We start from the raw sequence: 17,434 nt of genomic DNA, 5'->3' as shown, positions 1-17,434 counted from the left end.
TCACTTCCTTCGGAGTCGGATTATTCTGAAACATTGCTCCGTGGTACTGGAAAATATCTCCAGAATATTTCTTCACAGAATCCTGCTGCGAATCAATTCCATTAAATCCAACTCTGAGCCTTCTAAGTACCTGCGAGTAATATCGCAGGTTGTAACCTTTACTATACAGATCTGCCCAGGAAAACATTGATTGAACCATTGCATTAACTTAATCAACAGAATACGGCGCCTTGCAAAGAGCGATAAAACGTATCACCAGATGAATTCCCAACTCCCCCACTGTTATTGATCATTGCTATTGATAATCTTCAGAGTTGTTTATAACTAGTTTCAATAATAAATCTGATCTTTGTGATATCACACACGATACTGAAGAAATCACTATTATAAGAACTTCAGCTCTACTCCCGCATTTTAAATTGTCGCGAATGCACGCTAATGTATTTTCTGTTATTTTATACCGAAATGCTGTTGCAGGATTCTGAGGAAATGATCTACAAATTCAAAAGTTTTTCAGCAATCAATGTAAAATGCACAGTGGGCTCAGCGAATTTGATCCAATGTACTCTACAAAACGGCCTCGGCCCGAAACGACGAATGCTTACTTTTCCATATATACTGCCTGAAGTGCTGTAATTCGACAGCGTTTAGAGTATGTGCTTTAAGTCGCCAACATCTGCCGATTTTATCTATGTATGTATTTATTTATTTTTTTGCGGATCATCTTCGTTCAGATAACCTCGGGGACAATTGCTTTTTTTTTCTACAGTCACGGATACAAGTGTTTTATTATCGAAGGTAGATTTTCAGCGAATTGTCTCACTCCGCACTGATTTCCATGCATGTATTTTCCTTTAACGATGATGCTCTGTTTCTACTTTTAGAACACTTGGCTCGCGTTCCTGAGTGCAGGGCTAATTCATAGATATTTTATAATACTGATTCATTGTGATTTAAGATGTTTTCTTCATGACACTCGGGTAAAGGCTAAAATATCCAATGTCGGTTGGTAACTCCCGTTATTTTCCTACGGCACTTTTCTCCAGTGATAGAGATTGACTAGTCCCGTATAACTCCCTGCGATATGTATTCTATTATTATGTGAAACTTGATATAAAAGTTACCATGGAATCTCTTCGATTTTCCTTTTCCATTTTGTTCCTCACAAATAATAGCTTCGATTCCGCGTTTCACTTCACTTAATATTGACTGTGGAGACATTGCGAAAAATGCAACATTAATGGGAAATATTTGCAGATTTATTCAGCCGCAACAAACAGGTCTCTGCTCGATCCAATCTTTCCAATCAACATTATTGGAAATAGTTTCTCTCTCCGCTGTATTACCGATGTCATGGGGAGCAGTCCTATATCATTAAAGAAGAGAGGTGATATAAATTGTGATATAAAGCAATGTCTGAGTGATTATACAGGATGCAAAGAGAGAAAGGGTGTTTATAGGTTAATGGCTTACTCTGATTTGAATAAAGTAGATGATTGACAGGGACATCAGGGAAGAAAATATAAGCATATAACGCATACTGTGGTAAATAGAACTGAGGTGTGGCCTGGAGAAGGATTTTAAAAAAACTCATAATTATACAGTGGGCTATGTAACCTTCTTCAATGTGAGAAGGAAATAGTACTTAAATTTCTGCGGTGAGTCCTGTGACAGCATAATGTAATGAGTGTGTTTCTAATGTAATAAGACATGAAATTACCAGGATTTGATACAAAATCACGGCAGGATCGACTGCAAGTAGCAATAAAGCTTAATGTGATATAAATAAGAGCGAATCTTGAGGACCACACTCAACGGCAGAACAACGTATTACAATCATAGATTGAAGGTTTCGTGTGAAATAAACGTATACATAGTCTGGTGACTGGATGCTTATTTTGAAGATATAGACAAAATCTCAACTGTTCTTTCAATTTATAGTGCATTGTAGAACGTAAAGAGATATATCCAATGCACAGCATATAATTTATATATCCTGTCTTCAGTAATATTAAAATATAATTGAGCAGAAAAAAATCTAAGACAACGAAAATTAAGTGAACTATTCTTAAACTGTATGATGGGAAGAAAGGAATGTTTCAATATTTAAGGCTCTATGATTTAAGGAACAATCAGGAACATTAGCGACTGGGACAGTGCATACGTAGCGATTGACAAGGCCAGAGGAAACACAAAAGGCTATATGCAGCAAGGATTTGATGATTTAGAGATAGGTGAGGCCCCTTCCCTCAGCTCACCCATGCGCATCTATACCTATTCCATTTGCCTGCGCTTCACCACAATCTCTGGGGGAAAAATAACGTCACAGTACACCCTCGGCTGCCAAAGAAACTTTATGTACAATTTCTGATTTCGGCCCAGGTCGCATATATTCTCAGCTACCCGTCCAGACTTACCTGTCGAAGGACAAGTTAAACTTCATGGAATAATTTTCTTCTCGAGAAACTCTTCCCGAACTTCAAGCTTGGTGCAAGTATAGGCTATAACTGACGTTGCGAAAACAAATTCTGCTATCCTCTTCAGGAATGATGTCTTGGTAAGTCTAGTCCAGTAACTTTCATAATGCCGAAACCCATCACTCTTGACTGGTTAATCCTCATCATATCAGGTTTCCACTCTCCTACATTTATTACAATAGAATTGAATTTCTTTTTTGGAGCGTGACCTGCATCTTTGTTAAAGTTATTTTCCTTCAGGTTTGTTGCGATGTCCTCTTTTACCAGGCGGTCACAAAAAATCTTTGGCGCAGCGCTGTAGCTTTCTACGGTCGAATTCAATGCTATTATCATTGCAAATGCAGTACTCTGCTGTCTCCGATTTTTCCGAGTCACCCAAATGGATACACTTCATCTGCTGATGATGCGGGCTTCCAGGGTGTCCTTTATTAATTATCTGGTTTCCGGTATTTACTGAACAGGGCCGGTTAACATGGTTTTCTTAACGGAAAATCTTGTATAGAAAATCTGTTGGAATTCATTGAAGAAATAATAGGCAGGAAGATGAAGAAGAGTCAGTGCTTGCTGTTTGCTTGGATATTCGGTAGGTACCTCACAAAATACCGCGCCTGATAATGATAAACAATATTGCAACAAATGGTATTAGAAGAAATATACTAGCTTGAACAGCAGATTTACTGACTGGGGGAAGGAAAGTGCGTGAAATAGTGAGTCGTTCTTTTTGTTGCCGTATACTATTCGTGGTCGAAAGGGTCATTAGTGGGACAGACAATTTTATTTTTTTTCACGTCATGTGTCAATAATCTGCATGAATCTCTTCCGAAGCACGGTTTAGTGCTATATACAAGAAAGGCGCAATGTAGGTAAACTGGAGAAAACCAGCATATGGGCCGGCAAGTTCGGTAGTTCAGGCCAGAATTTTAAACTAGGTTGACAAGGCATTGAGAATCAGAGCAACTGGTCAAAAAGTGGATAGACGAAGTTAAAGATAGATAAGACCAGTGGAAGTCCATGGAACTCTGATGTTGTGGCCGATACAAGGGCTTGATTGAGAGAGATAGAGCAATGGCTGCATAATGTCACAGGATATTGGTGCTTTAGAAGAAATAGGGAGTGAAACGATGGTGGTGTGGAAGTACTACTAATGACAAATATACATGCCATTGGTAATGATGGTGCGGTCGTCCATTGGGTCCATTTGTTTAGAATTCAAGTATAGGATAAGTGTTAATCAGGCTGATGGAATTGTACTGCACAACCCTGCCTCCCAATAAACACCGGGACATTGAAGGGCTTAGACGCAGGCAGTTATGGAATAAAAACAACAGAGCTGTTGACATGTGGAACTTCAATTTATCTGCTACAAAGTGTGAAGCTCCTAGTGCAGGATGTTTAGATGTGACAGTATGTTGGTGTTTTCGGGGATGGGAAGGAGGGTGTCATGTGACAGTATTATACTGTAGTAAAGGGAATTACAAGGAACTGAAAGCCAAAGTTGATTGGAGTTAACAGCAACAGAGAATGGAATTGCAGGACAGCAAGGGCTGACGTTTACGGAATTAATTTCGGATATGAAGGACAGATATAGAAGAAGATTTCTAAAGACAGGATGGCAAACAGTACTGAGAGAAGTCGTCAAATACAACATAAAAGAAAAATACAGGTCAAAGAGTATACCAAAAATCGTGGAATTTTAAAATCTAGCAATAGGCATATGAAATGCCAAGACAGAAATGCTGAAATCTGAACATGCCAATAATATAAAAAAGTATATTTCCGCTGTATAAATAGAGTGAAATGGAGTCGAAATTAATATTAGACCGCTCGAAATTGAAAGACCGCCGGAAAGGTAGTAATGAGGGAAAAAATGTATTTGTAGATAATTTTAGTCGGAGTTTTAAGGCAAATTTAACAAAACAAAAATCATAGCCAAGTTAAGAGGAGCCCGAGTGGCATTGTACGGAAACGTTGCTACTTAAACAATTGACAAATTGCTTTGATGACGCTACGAAAGTGTTAGGTGAAGGTAGAATGTGGATATTATCACTATGGATTTTATTATTGGATTTTATTATTGGATTATTATTGATATAGGGAGTTACCCAGAAGACTGACATTCATGGGATCTATTGTGAACCGACTATTTGAATTCATAACTGACTTGACCTTCGAACACAGAATGTAATGTTTGTTGCTGGATGTTTGTTATTAATGGCGTTTGGCAGGAGTTTCTACTGGCACCCCTTCTGCTCATGTTTTATACAAATGTCCAGCATGAAAATGTATATTGATTATTCAGTCAAATTGTACTTGGACTGGTGTTGGTGTACATAGTGTTGAACGGGCAAAAATACAGCGGGATATAAATCAGTTCCAGATATGGTCGGTGAAATAGTAGGTGAGGTTTACACGGCGCAAAGTGGACTGTTGCAATTTAGCAATTGTTAACCCTTTCATAGAGTTTATATTCTATACCTTCACAGTATGGTCCGGGTCAATTTTGACCTGGCTCAAGAATCACATCATAACAAGTGTCTATACCAAATGTTGAACTACAGATCGATTTAAAATGTATAAATAGCCAAACTGACATTAATAAATGGGTGATTAATCCTTACTTAATGTTTCAGAGATCTTAAATCTATTTCAATACATAAGGGTAAAATTTGACATGGAGGATCCTCCATGTAGAAAAATGTGTAGCACCTGTGCAAAAATATAAACGTATTAAATATTTTCATTTTTGCGCATGTTGGGTCACTTTAGGAAAAGTAATCAACTTGCGGCTAAAATGATATTTAAGTTGTTTTTACTGCTGTCAAATGTCAAAACGGGTCAGGTTTGACCCCAATAGTATGTAAGGGTTAAAGGATTAAAAAAAAACATTAACAGTGTTGATGAGCAGAGGGATACTACATTCAAGCTTCAGAGATCCATGAAAGTGGCTACACTGGTTGGTATAGTAGTTAAGAAGAGGCATGGGATGTCTGCCTTCCAAATGTCAACAGCATATATACAAACGTCATCAAACTCTTGTTAGACCACACCTGGGATATTTCATACAGTTTTGATCGCCGCTCTGAATAAAGGATATCAAAGTTTTGGAGAGGGTATAGAGGAAGCTTGCAAGGAGGCAGCTTGGATTAAAATGCATGCACTATAACGACACGCCGTTGTTTCTTTCTGGTGCGGCGGAGCCCATCAGGAATACCGATAAAGGTTTGTATGATTATGGGAGGGATTGATAGATCATGCAGAGTGTATGACTTTCTCCAGGTTGATATTTCTATTACCAAAGGACATGTTTTCAAGGAAACAGGGATTAATTGCACCGGGAATGTGATGGAGAATATTTTTTTTTGTTTTAACAGGGAGTGTATGTGCCTAGAATATGCTGACTGGGGTCGATGCAGAGACGTATATATTCGGAACATTAAATAACCATTTAGATAAGTACCGGAATGTGAGCGAAAGTGAATGATATGTACTTTGTAGTTGGAAGACATTAATTTAGTTAGTCATTTAATTGCTAACTAAATGTTCGACATAGCACTGTGGTCAGAATTGTCTGCTTCTGCATTCTGCTTTTCTCCGTTGAATGCTGTATTTTTCCACCACAGCATTCAGGGATTTGTGGCAAGGTTTCGCATGATACAACATTAGATGGCGTTGTGGGTAGTGTATTGACAATGAATTGGCAAATGAAGTATAATGTAGGGAGTGTGGATAAAGCCATAGACTACTTTGTAATATTACACACACCGTGTGTATCATGTGACTGTCTTATGACCATGATGTCATTGAGTATCTTGTGAGCATGATGTAATTGCCTTGTGATGGCAGGCTGTTGTAATTTTCCCGCCGGTGTGAGGTCGCGTATGGCAGGTTGCAATGTATAAGGGGATACCGCTGTCGTCACACATTTAGCTCGTTAGTTAGTTTCTTAGTTAATTTTTCTGTCTATTCGTCTCATGACGGAGTTTCGTTTTAAAGTGGAGTTTTACTTTCTGTTGTAAGGTGCAAAACCGTTGTGCCGGCAGTTTCGACAATCGCTGCCAGTTGTTTTTTTTTGTTTGTGCACATTTTTTTTTACCTCTACGGTCTAGTATTGGAGAGAGAAGACCTTCCCAAAGTACGGGAACCGTGAGAATTGTGTAAGGTCGGTGTCGTTCGGAGGTTTTATATCGGAAAGACCTTATTTAATCTTCTTTCAGGAATAGTGGCCTGCATCTGAGATCATCCTTGTAAGATCATGAATGTTTGATCAACGTTCACCCTCCAGCAAAAAATGTCAGTTCCTTTAAGCGGTTTTATTTCCTTCATCGTGAATCCTTTGGATAAGGCATCTCTCGGCTGGGATAAGCAGTAACATTATGTCATCAAAGAAATCAGTTTTCAGGGAAGTCTCTCCTTACTGACTGTATAAATCACTTGTGATTTCGAATTTACCACTTTAGGACTGTCTTCGAATTGGCCACTTTAAGGACTATTCCGGAGTGTGGCTGTTTGTTAAGTTGCCGTATAGTAGTTAACGTCCTGTTAAATTAGTCGTTTGTTCACTTTTCAATTTTGTTGAACAGAGTTTAATAAATGTTTATGTTTGTTTATAAAATCGGACTGAATTATATATTCATTGTTGCCCACCATGAACACTAAACATGGAAAGGAACAATCAGAAATCAGATATGCATAGGAAACTTGTCATCGTGTTGGAAACCGTAAAGGTTAAGGTGCAAGCTGAGTCAGCTGTTAGGAGAGAACTGCAGTTTTGGTATAAATTTCAAAAAGTCGAGAATATAAAAGCAATCTGCAATGCTGAGGCACTACAAGTCATTGGTTAAGACATCGTCGTGGGTGCTGTAATCAGCATAGGAGACTTCTTCCGGAAATGATGTTCTGACATTGGGGTGAATCAAGGGAATTTCTGCTGAACAATCTGCTAATTATATTGTTGACGTGAGCCTATTCCTGGTGGAGTTTAGAAGAATCAAGGGGGTCCCCAGTGAAAACTTACAGATATTGAGTGACCTAGGTGGAGTTCACACGGAAAGGATGGAGCCAACGGTGGAGGAGTTGAGGAATAGAGTGTACAATCTCCGAATATAACTCGTCATTATACAACAGAGATAAGGAGGAACTTCATTATCCACAGCTGGGAAACTGCGAAATTCATTGCCACAGACCTTTGCCAAGCCCAGGTTAACAGTTACAACAGTTTAATAGAGTCTTCATGACTAAGGAAGTCCAGAGTTACGGGGAAAAAAAGGAGAACTGTGTGGAAAGTGATAATAAATCGGAAGTGATATAATGGCGAATTAGAATTAGTTGGCGGCGTGGTCTAGTTCAGCTCCTTTGTCTTACGGTTTTATGGGAGAGATGATGTGTTTAGATCGACTGAAAGCTAAAGCGTGAGCAGGTCTTCGGAGCATGATCAGATGGAGCCCTTGTAAAATGCAATGCATCTAGCATATAAAATAAAATTACTAGAAAAAACAGTTCAGAGCCAATTTAATGTATGAGGTGCACGACCAACATTTCTTAGTTTCATTCTGGCCACGGAAGAGATATAAGCGAGCAATGCAAAGGAACTAATGTCGAAATAGCCGTGTCTGAGGAAGTGACGAATCGGCATGTTCTCTGTTTTACTGACGTATCTTTCAACTGCACACTCCAGACACGGCACTCGAGCCCAGGGAACTCGCTAAATTTGCTAAATTTGCTAATCCAATTTACCACATTATCATCTAGATTATTAATCTCATCTAGATTATTAATCTAGATGACAAATTACAATGATCCCTATGGCACACCACTCAGGCCTCCACTCATAGAAGCAATTCTCCACTACTACTCTTTGGCTTCTCCCATAGAACCAATGTCTAATCCAGTTTACTACGTCACCATGCATACCTAACAACTGAATCTTCCTACTTAACCTACCATGCGGGACCTTGTCAAGGGCCTTACTAAACCATGTACACAACATCCACTGCTTTCACTTCATCCACTTTGCTGGTAACCACCTCGAAAAATTATGATAGATTTGTTAAACAAGACCTGACAAGCACAAAGCCACGTTGACACCCTCTAATATGTCGCTATCTATCCAAACACTTATAGATCTTATCTCTTAATACTCCTTTCAATAATTTATCTGCTACCGATGTCAAATTTTCCGGTCTATAATTTCCCGTATTAATTTCAGAGACATTTTTTTTAAACAACGGAACAACATGAGCTATCCTCCAATGCTCCAATATTGGTTGATACCAATATTTTAAATATATCTGCCAGAGCTTCTGCAATTTCAACACTGGTCCCTTTCAATGTCCGACGGAATAACCTGTCAGCTCCTGGGAATTCATCTGCTCTGATTTGGCTCATGAAAGCAACATCCTCCTCTTCAATCTGTGTAGGTTCCATGGCTTCACTACTTGTTTTGCCTTATTTCCAATGACTTCATGTCAGATTCATTAGTAAATAGAGAACGATAAAAAATCTCCCTCATTTCTTTTGGTTTAATGCATAGCCGACCACTCGGATCTTCAAAAGGACCATTTTTAACACTTACTATCCTTCTGTCTTAATATACCTGTAGAATCTCTTTGGATTATCCTTCACCTCGACTGCCAAAGCAACCTCATGTTTTCTTTCAGCCCTCTTGATTTCTTCCCTAAGTATTCTTGGCACTATTTATACCCCTCAAGTACCTTCATTGCTCCATGCTGCCTATACAAGTTATATATCTCGTCTTCTTCTTCTTTATCAGAGTTCCAATTTCCCACGACAACCAAGCTTTATTTTTCTTATTCACTTTGCCTTTAATCCTGACAGGAACATACAACCTCTGCATTCTCAAAATTTCTCCTTTGAAGGCCACCCACTTACGAATCACACCCTTGCCAGAGAAAAACAAAACTGTCCTAAACATTTTTCCATCCTTCCTCATTTCTTCAAATTTAGTTTTTTCCCTCAGTTTTCCAGACTAAATCTATCTTCATCCATGATCAATTTTGAATTTAATGCTGTGATGATCACTGGAACCAAAATGTTCCCTGGCACACACTTCCGCCACCTGTCCTAATTCGTTTTCAAATAGATCTATTATTTCATCCTCTGTAGTTGGTACTCCAAAATATTGATTCAGAAAACCATCTTGAACACATTTTAAAAACTCTAACCCGACTAGGTCTTTAACAGTATGGGAGTCCCAACCACTTCATGTATTGAATACTATTTTTAACAAGCCAGAAACCTGTTTGCTGTGAGAACATCGTTCGCTGGGATAAATCGACGGAAAGATCTAATCCATTCAGCGTGCCTGGCGAAATATAGAAGACCTCAGTTAAATAACTGCACCCCGTAAATAACGTGGATCGGCTGTCTGAGGTACCCCTCTGTTCTAAAAATGATTCCCTCACACTCTTACCCAAGAAGAATGCGGTATTTTCCAAAAGCACGCTCATCTATTCGGATGATCTTCTTCCAGAGTTGAGTCAAAAATAGTGTCAATACTGTTTGAGGAGTCACCAAGACTCATGTCTGCAGGTGCTTACTTACTGCCACTTCAGGTTAAAAGTATATGCAATTGTTTTGGGATTTCAGTCAGCTTTGGAACACTTAGACACATCTGTCTACGATAGGATGCTCTTCCGTGGCTGCAGCTCTGTATTCAAAAATATAATCCACTCAAAACTCAACGCTATGATCCAAAAATGGACATTCGGGAATTCCTGTGCAGCGTGATCCTTGATTTATTCACTGACAGATGCAGTCATTGCGGAATAAATGAACATCTCATCCACAATCACCAATGGCCCTGAAGCACCCAAAGTCTGTTTGCTTAGCCCTCTCTTTACTCAATTCATAGCTATGACTTCTGGCTAAGTACATCTGCAATTTAGTATTTAAATTTTGCAGCCGACGGCACCGTTGACGAAAGAGATTGTGGTGAAATTCGGTAATTAGAATGAAGATGAAACATGTTAAAGACTGGTTTCACAACAACGCCTACACAGCCACAGGAAATTAGCAAAACTAAAGTACAGATAATCAAAATTAGAAAGATATTGGAGTTCGATGAAACAGTCCTCATCTGGGGATCAGTGCTGGAGAGGGTTAGTACTCATTATGTTTCATTTTTCTCAACATTTACCAAGACCAGACCTGGGTCCAGAGAGTAAATACCTCTGTAACAAGACGGGCCTGCTCCTTTATCTTCTCAGAAGATTGAGTAATTTCGGCATGTCACCAAAAAAAATTGACAAACTTCAAATTAAGTACAAGGTAAAAGACCCTACCTGACAGCGTCGCAGTCGATAAGGTGAGCGGAAATCCAAAGAAAAAAAAAACTGCTGAAAGTAACAGATGCAGCATCGTCTTTCACAGCTAAATGTACCATTTCCACTAAGTATGTTAGATGGAACGTTTCCAAAATAAAGCAGCACCCATCACCAAAGAATCACTCTACTTGGTTAAATAACAAGAAGAAAGATAAAATCCTAAGGTATGATGCAACATACTCTTTCAGGGAAAGATGGCATGAGGTTGCTCAGACACAGATCATAATCTTTCTGTACGGACAGTGCCAATATAAAGTCTCCACCGCCTTTGGATGTTTTCACGTTCTATTATTTTACAGCATTGACACACAGTGGATTCTATTCCATTTTTTGGGAAGTCATCAACAGAAAAAAAAAGTTTCGTATCAAAGTGCAAACATATCTCTACAAAGATATCTAATTAATTTTAAATATAAAGTATTCACCCTATTTAATATGATACACTAAAGCATCACTCGTGCTACCAATTGGTTTTATAAATCAAATAATTAGTTAATGGAGATGTGTGTGCGTGTGTGTTTTCAAGCTGTTCCAACTAATTGTAGCAAAAGTGCACTTGTATCTGGGATGTACAACTGATGTGCGTCTAAAGTGATGAATTGCATTGACAGACTGGTCATGACTAGATTGCAATCCCGCCTCAGCATGGAGCTGTACCAGCGGCAATTTGTCTATTATCACAATAGCTCATCAGCCGACGGAATCTCAATAAATCTTCACACGGGCTGAGACCACCTGGTCAATTCAAATACTTATGCCAGGATGCTGCCCATCGACTTTTACTCAGTACTTAAAAACATCATTTCCTTCATTCTGATTGAGAAATTACTGAAGATGGACCTTTGTACCTCCCTCTGTATTTATATACCCTCGACTTCGTATCCGGAACAACACAACCTTTGCGGATTGGTCACAATATCTCCGCTTGCTGACGTTCAACATGGGTGCACCTCAGAGGAGTGTGCTTAACCCATTACTCGAATCTCTCTATACCCATCTCCCATCTATCTATATGCATATATACACACACACATATGTGTGTGTGTGTGTGTGTGTGTGTGTGTGTGTGTGTGTGTGTATGTATCTCTCTCTCTCTCTCTCTCTCTCTCTCTCTCTCTCTCTCTCTCTCTCTCTCTCTCTCTCTCTATATATATATATATATATATATATATATATTTACCACCTATATATATATATACCACCTATATATTTGCTAATGATACAGTAATTATTTGTAGAGTCTTAGATAGAGACGAGAGGGCGAATAGGAGCAAGATACGCCGACAGATCTCGTAATAGCAACCTATCACTTATCCAGACAAAATAAATTATTGCGGAATTCCAAAAGGGTGACACGAATAAACACACACCAATCCTCATAGGGGGATCAGATGTGAACAGACGGAGCATTTCTAAACACGAAGGAGTCGAAATCTCTGAGTTCCTGACCTGTTGCTAACATATTGATGGGGACTTATGCAAGGCAAGGCAGTAACTAAGCTTCATTATGTATCAGAAGAGATTTGGTATGCCAAATGAAGCATTGAAAAAAATTCGATATATTTACAGCGGAGGGGATTTTGACAGGCTGCGTCGCCGTCTAGTATGGGGGTTGGGTGGGGGCGGGCTATTTCACAGGACCGAAAGATCATTCAGAGGGTCTTAAATTTAGTCGGTTCCATTTTGGCTATGAGCCTGCATTATACCAGGGTACCTGGGAAGAGCAATGTCTAAGAAACGTAGCTCCCATTATCAGGAATCCCCGATATCCAATATATATAATAAGTGACATAAATATATATATATATCGATTTTGCAGAACGTGTCATGCTTGCATAGTATGCCATCACGCTGATAATATACCTGATTTGAGATATAATTGCCAGGGTCCATATAGAGCAAAGTATATGTGTTATCAGGAAAGCCAGAACAACCTTGCGTTGCTAGCACGAGAACTAAATATATTTGGGCGAGGCTGATCGAAGTTCAGAACATTGCTGAAAACCTAAATAGAATACATACCGTTATTCTATTTTTTCCTGATGTCGAAATATCCAGTACTCCAGTGAATGCATTAAAAGTTAAACGTTGACAAAGATGTGTTGGTCATGATTTTACACATATAATGCTGAATGCCTGGGAAGCGCTGCCACGATAGATGACAAAACTGGTAGTTCTTCAAGAGTTTTTTGGGCGCAGCTTCTGCACTCACTGTCACGGCCCAATTGTTAATTCCCTATCTTTCTCCTAATTTCCTTTGATTATGCCACGGTTCCGACCGTTAATTTCCCAATTGTTTCTAATTATCTCTGATAAAAGCACGCTTGATTTCCATCAAGACTTGTGTTACGTTACGGCAAAAATGAATATATAATTGAGAAGGTTTTTTTTATAACAAATAAAAAATGTATTAAACACTGCTAAAAAGAATCAAAAGTAAGCAAACGACTAACTTAACCGGAAGTCTGCTGCTACATGGCAGCTCGGACAGTTCTTAAAAATAGACATGCGAACTCAGTTCTTTAACGTAGTAGATGCCGAAGTCCAAATGATTCACACAGTTAGGAGAGACTTCCCTTGAAGTAATAAACTCTCCTACGTGACGTTACTGCTGCTCCCAGCCGAAGTATGCTTTCCCCGAATGATTTAAGATGAAGGAAATAAAACAGCATAAAGGCACTGACAATTCCTTGGCGAAACATTCCTCCAGTCCATTCTGTTCATTAGCAGGACTACTTTAAATGCAGGTTACTAATTCATTCCAAATGAAGATCAAACAAGGCAGAACTTGTTTTACCGCCGACAACAGCAACTTCTCTCGATCTTTCAGCTTCCCAAAATTCGATAACTCTTCACTCTACGACTGGATTTCAACTAGCAGCGATTTTCAGAACTGCCGGCACAACGAATCTTACAGTAGAAATTAAAACTCCATTTTAAAACTAAACTGCGTCGTAAAATCAAATACACTGCAGAAAGTAGTCACTGACGACTTAACTCACGAACTGACCTGCGTCACAGTGTGGGGTTCTCCTTTTATATCCTATTGAAACAGGTCATCATATGACCCCTTACAGGCGGGAAAATTATATCACTCCACCATCACAAGACCATTACCTCATACCCAGCAGAGCCTCAATTATATCATGGTCATGTGTCAATCATAAGATACCCACGGGTATGTAACACGTCCCTCCAAACAAAATGGTGGTTTGTCATGAACAAAATTTTAACAGTTAACTATTTACAAAAGAAAAATTCAAGTGTATAAAATTTACAACATACACAGTATACATAGTATTATCATGCAAAATCTTACAACTTACTCTACTGTAGGAGTGTTAAAATTGTTAAAATATCACTCCATTAAATAAAACTACATGGTACATTCGACATCGAAATAGGCAATCAGCAATCACATTATCTTTGCCTTTAATATGAGTTATCAAAATATTGTACTCTTTTAACATTAAACCTTTGTTACTAAATTGGAGTTTGTTGTATTTCCATAACCATTTTCCTTAAACAAGCCGGGACCTACAACATAACTAAGGTAAGTCACAGTGGCATGAACGAATTAACTTTTAGTTAAGTTCATAGTTATTTTAGCTTCTAAAATCCTTTCAAATACTTTCTACACTGCAGTAATGCGTGCTTCCCAAGTATAATTTCCTGTAAATAAATCGTCAATATAAGCATCTGTATCTTTCAATCCCTGAATCACAGAGTTAATCATCCGTTGGAAAGGACCTGAGGGATTCTTCATCCCAAATAGAAGAACATTATATTCATATAAGCCAGATGTATTTACAAATGCAAACATCTCTCTACCTCAATCCGTTAATGGAACATACCATTACCCTTTCAATAAATCAGTCTTTGTAAGGAATTTTGCTTTTCCAACTTTATCTACACAATCATCTACTCTAGGAATTGGATATGCATCTGTTTTCTTCACAGCATTAATCTTCCTGTAGACCGCACAAAACCGAATACTACTGTCTGACATAGGCGGCATAACACAAGGTGAAATCCAATTCGAGTTAGATGATCTAATAACATTATTCTCTAACATATATTTAATTTCTTTCTTAACAAGTTCACATTTTTCCATAATCATCCTATATGGATGTTGTTTTATGGGTTTGGAATCTCCAACATCCACATCATGTGAAGATACTGTGGTCCTTCTAAGAATTTCTAGAAATAAATCCTTAAATTTAGCAATTAATTGGTTCATTTGCTGTTTCTGTCCTGGCTGTAAATGAGCTAATTTCTCATCAATATTTTCAAGAATATTTGAGTTTGGTAACCTGACAGAAACAATGTAGGGTTTAGAATGAATTTCAGAAGAATCATCCATCATTTATCTCATGAGATCAGACTCCTTATTATTTACCACAATTCTCATAGTAGCAGACTGTCATAATGTGGTTTTATCATATTTACATGGCAAAGTTGTGTTGGCCTTTTACGATCTGGAGTTGCTATCATGTAATCCTTCACTATTTATTTTAGACACCATTTCATAAGTACCAAGAAATATATGCTGTAAAAGATTCGTTTGCACTGGGAAGAGAACCAGCGCCTTATCTCCAGTTTTAAACGTCCTCATCCTAGCTTCTTTATCATAACAGGTTTTCATTTTCTCCTGAGCCGATTTCAAATTTTCCGGCTAAGCTACAAGCTTTATGTAATCTGTTTTTAAATTTCATACATTGCCCAGCAAATTAGTGTATATCTGTTTATTCATCCATTGTTCTTTTAGTAAGGCCAAAGGTCCTCTAACTCTATGCCCAAATACATGTTCAAATGGACTGAAGCCTAACAATCCAGTGCCGACTCCCTTATTGCAAATAGAAGTAAATGTATACTCTCATTCCAATCATTTTCATTTTCCACACAATATGTCCTAATCATAGTCTTGAAGGTAGACTGAAACCTCTCCAAAGCTCGTTGCGATTCTGGAAGGTATGCAGAGGAAGTATTTTGCTTAGCCCCCAATTTATAAACTAACTGTTCGAACAATCCAGACATAAATTTACTACCTTGATCAGATTGTATATCCTTAGGCAACCCAAAATACGTAAATAATTTTAAGAGCCTTTGTTACAGTGTTAGTTGATATTTTCCAAAGTGGGACTGCCTCTGGAAACCTGAAACCTGCATATGATAGTCAGCAAGAACTGATAGCCAGGTTTTGTGGGGGTTTTTTGTAATGTGCCTACACAATTTGATCAAGCAAATTGACTTGATTTGCACCATCTTCACAAAATTGATTTGCACAATCTGAGCAAATTAACTGAGGCGCGGTGGCCAAGTGGTAAGTCGTCGGTCTCGTAAACCGAAGACCGCGGGTTCAAATCCCGTCCGTGCCTACAGGTTATCGTTAACCTCTAACAGCCAGAAGGCGTTAGAAAGTTGGGCTCTTTTGTATTAATAATATACCGCGACCATTGTTTATATGCTTTATCTGGATGATGGGGTGGCAAATTGGATTAGTAAGTATGCAAATGATACTAAGTTAGGTGGCGTTGTGGATAATGAATTAGGTTTTCAAAGTTTGCAGAGAGATGTAGGCTAGTTCGAAGAGAGAGGTGAATGCTGTTAAATGTGAGGTGCTACATTTTGGTAGAAATAATCCAAAAACTACATATATATTAAATGGTAGGGCTTTGAAGAATGCAGTAGAACAGAGTGATCTAGGAATAATGGTGCATAGTTCGCTGAAGGTGGAATCTCATGTGCAAAGGGTGGTGAAGAATGCTTTTGGTATGTAGGCCTTTAAAAATCAGAGCATTCAGTTTAGGAGTTGGGATGCAATGTTAATATTGTACAATGCATTGGTAAGGCCAGATTTGGAGTATTTGTAGAGTTCTGGTCACCGAATTATAGGGACGATGTCAACAAAATGGAGAGAGTACAGAGAAGATTTACTAGAATGTTATCTGGTTTTCAGCACCTATGTTACAGGGAAACATTGAACAAGTTAGGTCTTTATTGTTTGGAGCGTAGAAGTTGAGGGGGGACTAGAGAGAGGTATTTGAAATTATGAGGGGGATAGATAGAGTTGACGTGGATAGGCTTTTTCCATTGACAGTAGGGGAGATTCAAACAAGAGGAAATGAGTTGAGAGTTAGGGGGCAAAATTTTAACGGTAACACGAGAAGGAATTTCTTTACTCAGAGTGATAGTTGTGTGGAACGAGCTTCCAGTTGAAGTGGTAGAGGCAGGTTAGGTATTGTCATTTAAAGTAAAATTGGATAGGTATATGGACACGAAAAGAATGTGGGGTTCTGGGCTGAGAGCGGGACAGTGGGATTAAGTGAGATTAAGCGTTCGGCACGGATTAGAAGGGCCGATATGGCTTGTTTCCCTGCTGTAATTGTTATATGGTTAATCTTTAATAATCTTGGAAAATGGTTCACCAAATGCGCGAATAGGTTGCAGTGAGGCAACTGAAATAACTCCTTGTTATCTGCCCAAGGCCTAAAGTTAAAATCTCATTTCGATAAACTTTAACAACAACTACCTGGTGAACAATATTCCATTCATCAGTTGCAGGAATTGTAGGTGGTGTCCACTTCCTCATCAACACACGTTTCTCCAAAATAG

The 17,434-nt window shown here is 38.6% G+C and overlaps 1 non-coding gene across 1 annotated transcript; it reads left to right on the top strand.

Moving 5' to 3' along the window:
- The first annotated feature begins 16,125 nt into the window (after positions 1 to 16,125).
- On the top strand, positions 16,126 to 16,197 carry trnat-cgu (transfer RNA threonine (anticodon CGU)). Its single transcript has one exon. It is a non-coding gene; the product is annotated as a tRNA-Thr (tRNA).
- Positions 16,198 to 17,434: the final 1,237 nt, after the last annotated feature.

Source organism: Hemitrygon akajei, chromosome 25 (assembly GCF_048418815.1).
Source record: "Hemitrygon akajei chromosome 25, sHemAka1.3, whole genome shotgun sequence".
NCBI lineage: Eukaryota > Metazoa > Chordata > Chondrichthyes > Myliobatiformes > Dasyatidae > Hemitrygon > Hemitrygon akajei.
Note: the sequence above shows the minus strand (reverse complement) of the source record. Positions and strands in the feature narration are given on the sequence as shown.